Below are 12,506 nucleotides of genomic sequence, written 5' to 3'. Positions count from 1 at the left end.
ACTTGCTTGATCCAAAGGAACTTTACCATTATCCACCATGTTATGTTTTGTCAGCATAGTTCTGAGTGCCTTCACCTTGTATCTGTCATCCGAAGTTATACCACACACCCACTTCTCTCCATTAGGAATCTGTTGTTTTTTTATCACACTGGACATTTGAATCCCCTTTTTTTTTCTGAACTCCCGTTCAACACCTGCTATGTTATTCCATACACTTGTCATTGACTTCTTGGAATAGCAATCATCCGGTTTATTCCATAGATTGTGTATGCCCATGATTGTTTTTGCCCATATTGATCCCTGATTTGTTCTAGGCCTCCACCACCACTTTACTATCAAGGAAATATTAAGGGATTTAATAGAACTTACCCCCAAACCTCCTAATTCCTTTTTCTGCAATCACTTTGTCCCATGACACCCAATGGATATTCGATTTGTCTTCCGAGCCACCCCATAGGAACCTACGTCTCAATTTTTCTAGAGTATTTATAACTCTCTCTAGTGCGACAAATAATGACATGAAATACGTTGGAAGATTCCTAAGAACAGATTTAATAAGCGTAAGTCTGCCCTTAAAAGAGAGTGATTTTGACTTCCATGCTGATAATTTAGCTTGAAATCTTTTAATGACAGACCTCCAATGTTTTTTAAGCTTCATATTAGCCCCCACCGGTACTCCTAGGTATGTAAAAGGTAGAGATGAGAGCTCACAACCAAGCGGTCTTGCCCGGTTGGAAACTTCACGCAATTCTGCTCCAATTCCAAAAATCTTTGATTTGTTGAAATTGACCTTAAGACCCGAAGACACATGGAAACATCTCAAGACACTAGCAAGGTTTTTAACATTTTGTTGCGACCCCTCGCCTATGAATAGTATGTCATCTGTGTATAGTAAATGTGAAATCAACGGACATCCATTTGGTATTTGAATTCCTTGAAAAACACCCTTATCGCATGTCGCGCGGATAGCCACCTGAGACCTTCCATTGCTATAATGAAAAGAAAAGGGAGAGTGGGTCTCTATAACGCCCGCAGATTCGAGCTAGTCAATTTAGAAACAATAAGCGTCAAAAAATGACTTTTTGATAGAAGATTATTTAGAATAAATAATCTTAACCAAGTTATAGTATATGTCACAAGAGTTCCGTACATATAAAGAACGCTGAAATCCGAGTTATAATGAAGAAGTTATGACCCGTCGAAGTTTTACGGCTAAACCGGCACGGCACCGCGTAATCTAAAAAGTGATTTTTTGATAAATTACTCTTTAGCCTTAGGGATCTAAACGAAAGTTGTAGTATATGTTAAACCGAGAACATACATAAAAATAACGTCCAAATATGACTTCACATGAGGAAGTTATGATTTTTCTAAGATTTAGCATAACAGTACACAACTCGGAAATCGAATTTTAGATCGATCGATTTCTAGCCAACACGACCTAAATGAGAATTGAAGATCTCATTAATAGGAACTCAACGATATAAAGACAGACAAAAACGGACGTCGGATGACAAAGTTATGATCTTTTAACGGACTTTATCTGTCTAAACCTGTTAAAATATAACTTTAAAAATAAAGTTAAAATTAGCCGACGGAGTCTAAACAAAAGTTGTAGATCACATGGCTACCTATGCGTGAATATAAATAACATCAAAAACAGAGCTCGTATGCGAAAGTTACGAAATTTAGAAGTTTATTAAATTATAGAAGAATGCGAGGCTGACACGTGGCTAAGATCCGAACCCTCGCTTTCTCTTCACGGCTTCGCATGCGATGCCAAAACCTGGCCCTCGTACGCACAGCTTAGAGCCTCGTACACGCAACGTACTCCGAGGTTACGCCCAACGTAATCCGAAGCTCCACCCTATAAATAGATGCAAGGTTCTTCCATTTTCTTCACACCTCTTCTATTTTTTCTCTCTCAGTTACTTGTGTAACATCCCAAAATCCAAGACCAAAAATTTCATTTTTACTTTAAAGGTTCATAAAACAGATTACTGAAAATGCCAACAATGTTATCTCATATCATGAAAACCCATAAATCAACTATCTCAAAAACATATCATAGGAAAATAATGTCAGAGTATAAATCCCAAGAATCTCATATGCGGAAAATCCAAAGTCGGGCATGCCGAGTAACTGACATGTTTCCGGATGTCAGCCTTCAACATGTCGTGGTACCGGGTCTTCCACATCTCCTCATCCCCCGCGTACTGAGGCACCGTAAAGCCCTTTCCCTGAACGTGGCGATAATCTCCGCCACCGACTCAGTAGTCTGCCTCATATCCAGAAACTCCCTGGCCAGCTGCTGAAGTTCCACAGCCGGCGCAAACTCAGCCCAAAACCTGGTCACAAAGTCCGACCAGGTCATAGCCTCAATGGCTGGGGCTCCCAACGAATCACTGACTGCCTCCCACCAGTCTCTAGCTCTGTCTCTCAAACATCCCGCAACATACCGGACCTTCGACCCCTCAGGGCAGAAGCTCGTCAACTGTGCAGACTCGATGTCTGCAATCCATCTCCTAGCCACAATGTGGTCCTTCGCCCCATTGTCAGAATGTCACATAAAACACCCCAAAACTACAAATAAGCATGCAATGGTCAAGTTTGAAGCTTGATACCTCAAATGAGTCAGAAAAGATGCTAAACCCCTGGATCTACAAGCTCCTCCCATGTTCTTGCTCCTTCTTCTAACTTCTTCTTCTTCAAAATCACCAAAAATCACCCAAAAGTGCACCAAATTAGCTCACAAAGCATGCAAGAGGTTTAGGGTTCGATTTCTACTCTTTAGGGACATTGGAGGCTGAAGGAATGAGGTTTGGGATGGAGTTAATGTCTTTATATATGGTGCAAACCCTAAAATTTAGGGTTTGCAACTGGACAGGTTACACCCAACGTATGCAAGGCTCCCCCCGCTTCGCGCCGCGGTCGTGTACGTCGTGCGTACACTATGTACGCCCAACGTACGACCCTTCTCACAAATTACACTATACTACACTTTACATTAATAGAAGGGGAATACCTGGTGACTCAGATGTTACATACACACTAAAGCTTATTTTGAAATATTTATCAAATGACCAATTTGCCCCTGTTTTAATTGATTTGTGATACAAAGTTATAACTGGTAAAATTGGGACAAAAGTGGAATTGTAATGGCAGATTACATACATACATAAAGAAAAAATAGAAAATATAATTATATACAAGATAAAAGAATTGAAAGAAACAATTAGTATAAAGTATGTTGTTATTCATTGTTAGTTATGTATTTTTTTTGAAACAAAATAAGAAGGGATGTTATAAAACTTGTTGGTATAACTAAAAACTACATTTTTGTTTCTTGGAAAAATAGTTAAAAATCGATGTTTTATAAACTTCAATGCTAAATGTATACATCTTTGTAAGTATCGATGAATGTTGTGAAAGTCGAACTGATTGATTCATCGATACTTACAAAGACAATCTGATTTATGCATAAGAAAAAAAGAACAAAAGAATCAAATCAATTAGGGGCAATATAGTATGGAAAAGCTAACCTGATGTAATATCTGTTGTGAATGACGAACTAATGAAGGAACTCAGAGGATGCAGGACGATGCAAAAGTAAAATCCGAGTATCGTTGTGTAAGTTGAATATATGTAAACAATTTATGTTGACATAACAATGAAAACTGATATAATGGGAATAAATATGGAATGGGCTTAATTTTAGGGATTTTTCTACAATATTTCGACTCTAAAAAACAACAAAATTTTATATATTGTTATTTAATGTTATGGATTTCTATTTGAAAGTTGTATATTTATAATTTTGGTATGTTTGATTTAAAGTAATATTAAGATAAGGCCATGATTTTCAGGGATTCAAATACATGTGGGGGCAGAATAGGAAAACCGTAAATAAAGGAAACTTTAATGAACATATTACAGGCTGTGTGGGGTTATTAGCTGGATAACGTTTTTATTTTTGAAATACCTTATTTAAATGATGGTAGGTTATGAATTTTCCTTATTTACAGTTGATGATATTAAAAATTTAAATGTGATTACCTTGTATGGAGTAGAGGTTGTTAATTAGGTAAAATTGAAGTTAATGACACGTGTCACATAGGCTAAGAAAAGGACACGTGGCTAAATGGCTCATAAAATGACACGTGGCAATGGTGAACTATTCTTTTATTATGAAGGGTAGATGTAAGTATTTATTGTATTAAATGTGTAAATCAATACTATAATTATTGTGTAACATCCCAAAATTCAAGACCAAAATTTTCATTTTTAAATAAGTTATTATAAAGCCAACAATATAAAAACATTCATGTTAATATCTCATGTCAAACCAAAGTATCAATAATCAAAACATATTATCATAAAACCATATCAGAGTGTAATCCCAAAGATCTCATGTGCGGAAAACATAGTGTGATGCGCTGCGATCAAGCCGACTACTTTCCTTTGAAAACGAGTACCTGAAACCAAAACTGTAAACCGTAAGCACAAAGCTTAGTGAGTTCCCCCATCATACCAAATACCATACAATCACATACTGTCAGGCATACCGGGGTGCCTGACCTACCCCATGCCAGGCATATCTGGGTGCCCGACCTACCCTGCTGAGCAAACCGGGGTGCTCAACCTACCCCTGCTAGGCATACCGGGGTGCCTAACCCACCCCTGTCAGACATACCGGGGTGTCCGACCTACCCCTTCCGGTTTATCTCCACCGGTTACGGGGACTATTTCACCCCCTACTACTACCACATAAAACATAACATAATCATACTGTCAGGAATATCTGGGGTGCCCGACCTACCCTTCGGTCCTAACAACCGATCTTGGGGACTATTCCCCTTCTACTACCATTTGACGTATAACATATCATGCTAGCACATAAACATATCAGGTAGTAGCGAACATAGCAAACATAGACAATTATCACAAAGACAATCATCTACAACAACTCCTACTGGTGGGTCGGCATTGTGGCCGTAGACACACCGCTACTGGAAGGTAACCCACCTCACACTGCTGAAGTCCCGTAGACACAATCCCACGCTGCTGAAGTCCCGCAGACTCAACCCCAACTGCTGGATGACAGATTCCCGAACTGTCAACACCAAAATAACACCCAATTAATAATTGGGTTCCACTACATAACCATAAGTACGTACTTGGGGTCATTACTACATTACCCCATGCTTGGCTTTATTCAAGCCCAAGGCCCAATCCATAGGCCCAAAAGTCAACTATGAGTCAAAGCCAATCATATGGCCCAATTTTCCAAATTGGGCCCAAACCCTTACAAGGTCTTACCATAAGGCCCAACCATTTAGTCCAGTCCAACATTCAACATTCTAATGGCCCAATATCACATAATCATAAAGGCCCAAACTATGGCCCATCTATGGCCCATTTTTCAAATTGGGCCCAACTCCTCATAGGGCCTTACCTCAAAGCCCATTAATTATTCTAGTCCATTTGCTTGATCTTGGATGGCTCATTAATAACCCAAATCATCAAGGCCCAACAGAAAGGCCCAACAATAAACCCAAGTGAAATTAGGGTTTCACATAAAATGACGATTAGGGTTAAGTGTTTCTCACTTAACCCATTAAGGACTTAATCCTCTAAGGACTTAATCCATTAAGTCCAATATTTCTTAGATTAATCTTTGCCAATGATTATTATTTAATATATCAAGTTATTAAATAATTCCCGTGTGTGTGTCCCGATTAATTCTCAAAATTAGGGTTTTATTGGCATTAGGGTTTTCCAAATCCTAATTAGGATTTCCAATCCAAATATTAGCCCATTTATCAATTTCTTGGGCTTTTATGTCAATTAGGGCTTTATTGGGCCTGATAGGCCCACTAGAATATCATTAAGTCCATTAGGGTTTTATTTGGGTCAGTTAGGGTCCATTAGGGCTTACAAGGCCCATTAGGGTTTCAAGCACCCTAAACGAATCGAACTCAACGAGGCAAGCACACCGCCACCCGACACGGCGGCCGGTGGCGGCAGCCACCACCTAACGGTGGTGGTTTGACTTTCCTTTCATTATTCCAATTTTTACAATTACAATGAATTCATGAAATAAATACACACACACACACACACTACACTAAATAAACACACACCCGTAACCACCCTTGTGGTGGTCGGTGGTAGTACACGGTGGCAGCCACCACCTCACGGTGGTGGTGGTGGCATTTTCTCAATTTTCTGGCCAACGAAACTACATACAACACACACACACCTAAACACATGGCAGCACACGCACACAACCACCTTCCACGGTGGCTGGTGGCGACGAAAGTGGCGGCTGGTGGCGGCCATGGAAGTTCTCCGCGGTTGTCGGCCATCAAACACACACACGGTATGTACAATAACGCAAAAACGCACCCCCTCTTCTTTTGCTCGTAAAAGAAACCCACACCCACCTGTGGTGGGTGACGATGGCGGTGAGCGGAACAGCCGTTGGCAGCACCTGCTAACGGCAGCGATGCCGGAAGTAGAATAACTAGCGGCAGGTGGTGGCGACTTGCGGGAAGAAGCGAAGAAGGTGGTGGCGATAGGGCGGCGACCATCGGTATCAGAACGAAAGGAAGGAGGAATAAGAATGACAGCAGCGAACGACGACCATCCACGACTACAACGCCGCCTCAACGACGACTTTTGACTTTGACAACATGGCAGCGACCGGTTCACGAGCGACGGCGGCAACAACATTCTTGCCGGCATTCCCGGGTTGCGGTGGTTGGCGAACTCACAGAGGTGGAGAAGTGGGAGTGGCGGCCGGTGGGAGTCATAAGGGGGAGGTGACGGTTGCATTCTTAGCTAGGGTTAGGGTTTAGTGGCAACCGGCACATGCTAAGGCTTTATACCCGTGCCCTTCAATTTTATTGCCATAATGACGCCTTTAGTCCCTCCCTTCCCATTTTCTTTCCAAGTAAATCCAATAATTACCCTTTGAACCCTCACCATTAAAATCCCTTACAACTTAGGTACACAATTTACCAAACAGTCCCCCAATGTCTTAATTATAACATACTCAGCCCCTCCACCTCATTTCTTTTTAAAATAATTCCTGATAATTACCACGGAGCCCCTGTCTTCATAAATATTTATAAAAATGAGTACCGAACTCACACTTTTAACCCCTGACTTCTAAAATGTGGCAATTAACTCCTCGAACCCAACACCCTGCATATATAATTATTTATTTTAGGCTACCATTCGTTCATTAATTTATTTATTTAACTAATAAATAAACGGGTGTTACATATTGAAGATATTTTTTTTCCATAAAATGAATATATTAGTAAATACTTTGTGTTTTTCTAACACCAAAAGCATTTATTATGATTTTTTTGTTACATGAAATAAAATAATGAAATGTTATAAAATAATATTGTCAAAATTGAGATAAATTAATTTTGGTGGTGGTTCTAGGATTTTAAATTTTCTATATCTAATTTTTTATAAGATTCTATTTTTGCTAAGCATTTTATCTATCTATAATATCTACTAGGTGTGAATCCCGTGTACTACACGGGTTGTTTAAAAAAAATTATATATGAAGATATAAACTTTAAATATATTTTTTAAAGAAAACATTAAATATCAATAAAAAACAACAAAGTATGATTATTTTTTTTATATAGACCATTTTGCCTAAAATTACAATAAACTTACAAAAAAACATGTCAATTTTGAATTATATATATTGAAGGAAACATATTAAAATTTGAAAATACAGGGAAACAAATTAATGACACATTAATTACTTTCTATAACCTAAAAATTAGATAGTTAATTAAGAAAATAAAAAATTACCATAAAATGACAAGTGGAAATTAATTTATAAGAATTAACCACAAAATTACATGTGTCCAAATGCATAAGGAATTGACAAGTGGCAAAAAGTTCTTTATTTATTAGGAAGGATTTTTGCAGTTTAGGCTTAGGTCATGTAAAAACATATATTGATATAGTAACATTATTTTTTATAGAGCTTACAATAACAATAGTTAAAAGTAACACTATATAAATTATTATATTGTTAATTTTAAAAACAAAAAATAATGTTTGATGTTTTAAATAATTATAATGATAAAAATTAAAACGTTAAGCTAATAATTTTTAAAAAATTAATTAACAATAACAACAAATATAAATAACATTAAACCATATATTATTTTTTATTTTCATTGATGAGTAACCCGCGGATAGTAGTCATTCAAACGATTGAGATTATCCAGTTTTAATAGATGTATATATATATCATATAATTCAAAATAATTAATATATTATATCAACTTAGTATACGAATTATTATATCAAATTTAACAACAATATTATTGTTATATTTAAGAAAACATATATTTATAAAGATTTCGACTATATAAGTCTTTGTGCAACGCGCGGGCATTAAACATTATGAATTTATTTTCAAGAGGTTTTTTCTAATATTAAATTGATGTAGGAAACTTGTTGGATTCCACTTTATCATTGTAACACTCACAATGGCTCATCTCCTTTTGCTTTCGTTTATACCACATTCCTTATTTTCATATTAAAATTATTTACTTTTTTTATGATGATTAATAATGGTCCTCTTTCATAAGGCCGGAATGTATGGAGCGGGGAGACTTCCCTCTCACTGGAACACCGTACCATGGGTGAGGGGAGTAACCCGTGGGAAAGAGGTGGGGGAGGGGGTGCCGCACACTCTCTCCTCGTTCTATTGGTCAGATTTTTTTTTTATTTTTTTTAATATTTATAAAATTATATACCTATTAAAAAAATATAAAAAATATATCAAAATCCATGGTTTTTAATTCCTACAAAATGAGTATAATATAAGTATGAAATATATTTAAAAATAAAAAATAAAAAAGTAGTGAGGGGAGCTTCCCACCCATTCCTTGGGTTTTAGATGAGGGAAAAGAAAGTGAGTGAAAGGGTGGCGTGGCTCACAAAAAGTGAGGGAAACTCCCCACCCATACCCTCATGTCTAAGTAGTTCCAACTTCCAAGAAACTTACTTGTTCGTCTTTTTATTTTCATTTTGAGAAATTAAATTTCTTTTATTTTTTGAAAAAGAAAGAGAACAAAAGCCAATGAACCAATAATATTCATTATAATTTAAAGTTTAAACTAGCTGTAATTTTTGACAAAGTGATTGATAATACACACATATCGGAACAAACCTTAAATTAGATATCCTAACAAACCTTATCTGTACCAAACACAAACAAATGATCAAGATTCTATATCAAACTTCTTTTTTCTACTTGTTCACAACGATCCATTTGAAAAGCAAACAAGTTTCAAAATACATATTTTAAGAAGCTAGCTAGAGAACCTAACAAGAGTACTTTACTTGATAATACCTACAAATGATCAATCACAAATAAGGAACAATAACAATGATACATATGCAATTAATTACCAGTTGTGTTTGACGATCTTAAACTTTTCTAAAACCGTTTTTCCTTCTTTATACTTTTGAGATTCCTGATATGCTTTGTCGTACATCCATCCTAACACCTCCCCACAATCTGAGCAACTGACATCTGCCACACGATGTAATCCAGTAATCAGATGTCGGTATTCTTTCTCACCCACCACCACGTTCATCACCAAACTTGATTTGGAAATATAACTCAAAACCAAACTTGTTTACACTGTGTTTGTGTTGTACTGCATATTTCATAACTCGATATATGCTATATATATATATATATATATATATATATATATATATATATATATATATATATATATATATATATATATATATATATATATATATATGCTAGAGTAAGCTTTATAATATAAAATAGAAAAAGATACCCAACATCTTGATGGTATTCCTTTTGCTTTTCCTGGAAATATGGTGAGTGGAAGACAATGAGGGAATTAAGGAATTGAGATTCCAACAATCATCCCCGAATCTCTAAGTCCTTCTAGAGATTCCCGATCACCGCCAATCTTTAAGTCCTTCTAAAGATGTCTTCAATCCCGATCAAGTCCCGCATTGTCTTGAACTTGGTTCGAGCCAATGGTTTTGTGAGAATGTCTGCCTTTTGTTCTTCACCTGGAATGTACTTCACCTCCACTTGTTCTTTTTCAACACACTTACGAATGAAGTGAAACCTCGTGTGAATGTGTTTGCTTCTTCCGTGAAAAACAGGATTCTTCGTGAGTTCGATAGCTGACTTGTTATCAACTCTTAGGACCACCTTCTCTTGTGCTTTGTTCATGATTTCGCCTAGCAAATCTTGAAGCCATATTGCTTGACATGCAGCCGCAGTTGCAGCCATGAACTCCGCCTCGCAAGATGATAAAGCAACAATATCTTGCTTTTGAGAACACCATGTTATTGGAGACAACCCATAGTAGAAAATATGACCAGTTGTGCTTCTTCCGTCATCTGGATCAACATTATGACTACTATCACTGTAACCAATTATTCGATTTTGTCCCATCCTCTCGTACTTGATTCCGTATCCCGTTGTTCCTCGTAAATACCTTAGGATGTGTTTGATTGCAACACCATGTGATTCTCTTGGATCTTGCATGTATCGACTAACAACTCCAACCGCATATGCCATATCGGGTCTTGTCTGCAAGAGATATCTAAGGCATCCTACCAACTTTCGGTATTGTGTCGGGTCGATTTCGGGTTCATCTTCGGCCTTCGACATTTTGGTTCCTGGATCCATGGGAATGTGGGTAGGATTGCAATCATGTAAACCGGCTTCCTTCAGAATGCGTTGTGCATACGCTTCTTGGTTTATTGTAATCCCCGATTCATCCTGTTTGACTTCAATGCCCAGGTAGTAAGTTAATCTTCCAAGATCAGACATCTCGAAGTTCTTGGACATTTCAAATTTGAACCTTTTGATCATGCTCAAATTTGTACCTGTGACAAACAAATCATCAACATAGATTGCTAAAATTAGCAAGTTGGATCCTTCGTTCTTCCGGTACACCGATGGTTCTTTCATGCACTTGTGAAATTTCATTCCTTTCAAAATCCCATCAAGTTTTGTATTCCATGCTCTCGGTGCTTGTCTAAGACCATATAGTGCTTTTGAAAGACGGTACACCTTGTGCTCTTCGCCTTTCCTTATGTAGCCTTCCGGTTGATACACATAGACGGTTTCTCTCAACTCTCCATGTAAGAAAGCCGTCTTGACATCCAAGTGGTGAAGCTCCCATTCATTGGTAGCGGCTAAGGCAATGAGAAACCGTATGGTTTCGATGCGAGCTACCGGAGCAAATACTTCTTGAAAGTCAATACCAGGTTGTTGTACGTACCCTTTAGCAACCAATCTTGCCTTGTGTTTGTTTATGGTGCCATCTGCATTTTTCTTCAGCTTGAACACCCATTTGAGTCCAATGGGCTTCACCCCCATAGGCTTGTTTACGAGAGACCAAGTATTGTTCTTGTTGATCGAATTGATCTCTGTATTCATGGCTTTGACCTACTCTGGTTCTTTCTTCGCCTCTTCAACCGATACCGGCTCGTCATTGGTTGCTAGGAGAAGTTCTTCAATGTCATCAACATAAAGTACATAATCTCGTAATCGAATTGGAAGCACCTTTGGTATTGTGGGCCTTTGGTTTTGAACATTGTTTACGTTGTTGTTGACCGGACTTGGTTGCTCATTTTCTTGTACCTCCACTCCGTCTTCAATCTCGTGATCCGATTCGTTTGGTTCGTTTTTTACATCGTTTCCTTGGTTGTTGTTTGCCTCATCTTCCGGTAAATCCCATGGTACTATGAATGATCCTGGTTCTTCATTGTCAGGTGTAGCTTCGTTAACCCAATTCCATCCTTTGGTTTCATTAAAAATAACGTCTCGACTTACGATTATTTTTTGTGTAACCGGGTTAAATAACCGATAGGCTTTTGTACCCGGTTCAGAACCAAGATGAACCAATGGTCTTGATCTTGCATCCAATTTTTTCACGTTTACCGGTTCAACTTTTGCATACGCTAAACACCCAAAGATGCGTACGTTCTCCAAATTAGGTTTTCTTTTATACAACTTCTCGTACGGAGTTGTATCACCAAGTACTCTTGTGTAAACACGGTTGATCAGGTTTGTGGAATGTTTTACCGCTTCTCCCCATAGGTAGTTTGGAACATGCATCGCCTTCATGATACTTCGTGTGATGTCCATAAGTGTTCTGTTTCTTCGTTCCACAATACCGTTTTGTTGTGGTGAATATGGGGCGGTAAGATGGCGTTTGATTCCATTTATATCACAAAAGGAATTAAACTCGAGCGAAGTAAACTCACCTCCTCGATCACTTCGAAACACCTTTAAAGACTTTCCGAGCTCATTCTCCGCCAAAGCTTTAAATTTTTTGAAGTGTAAAAACGCCTCATTTTTCTCTTTTAAGAGAAAAATCCACATATACCGTGAAAAATCGTCAATTAGTGTGAAAATGTATCGATTTTGACCCTTCGTTGACGGTGTTATC

This window comes from Lactuca virosa, chromosome 3 (genome assembly GCF_052849685.1).
Source record: "Lactuca virosa cultivar CGN04683 chromosome 3, Lactuca_virosa_CGN04683_v6, whole genome shotgun sequence".
In the NCBI taxonomy this organism is placed as follows: Eukaryota; Viridiplantae; Streptophyta; class Magnoliopsida; order Asterales; family Asteraceae; genus Lactuca; species Lactuca virosa.
Note: the sequence above shows the minus strand (reverse complement) of the source record.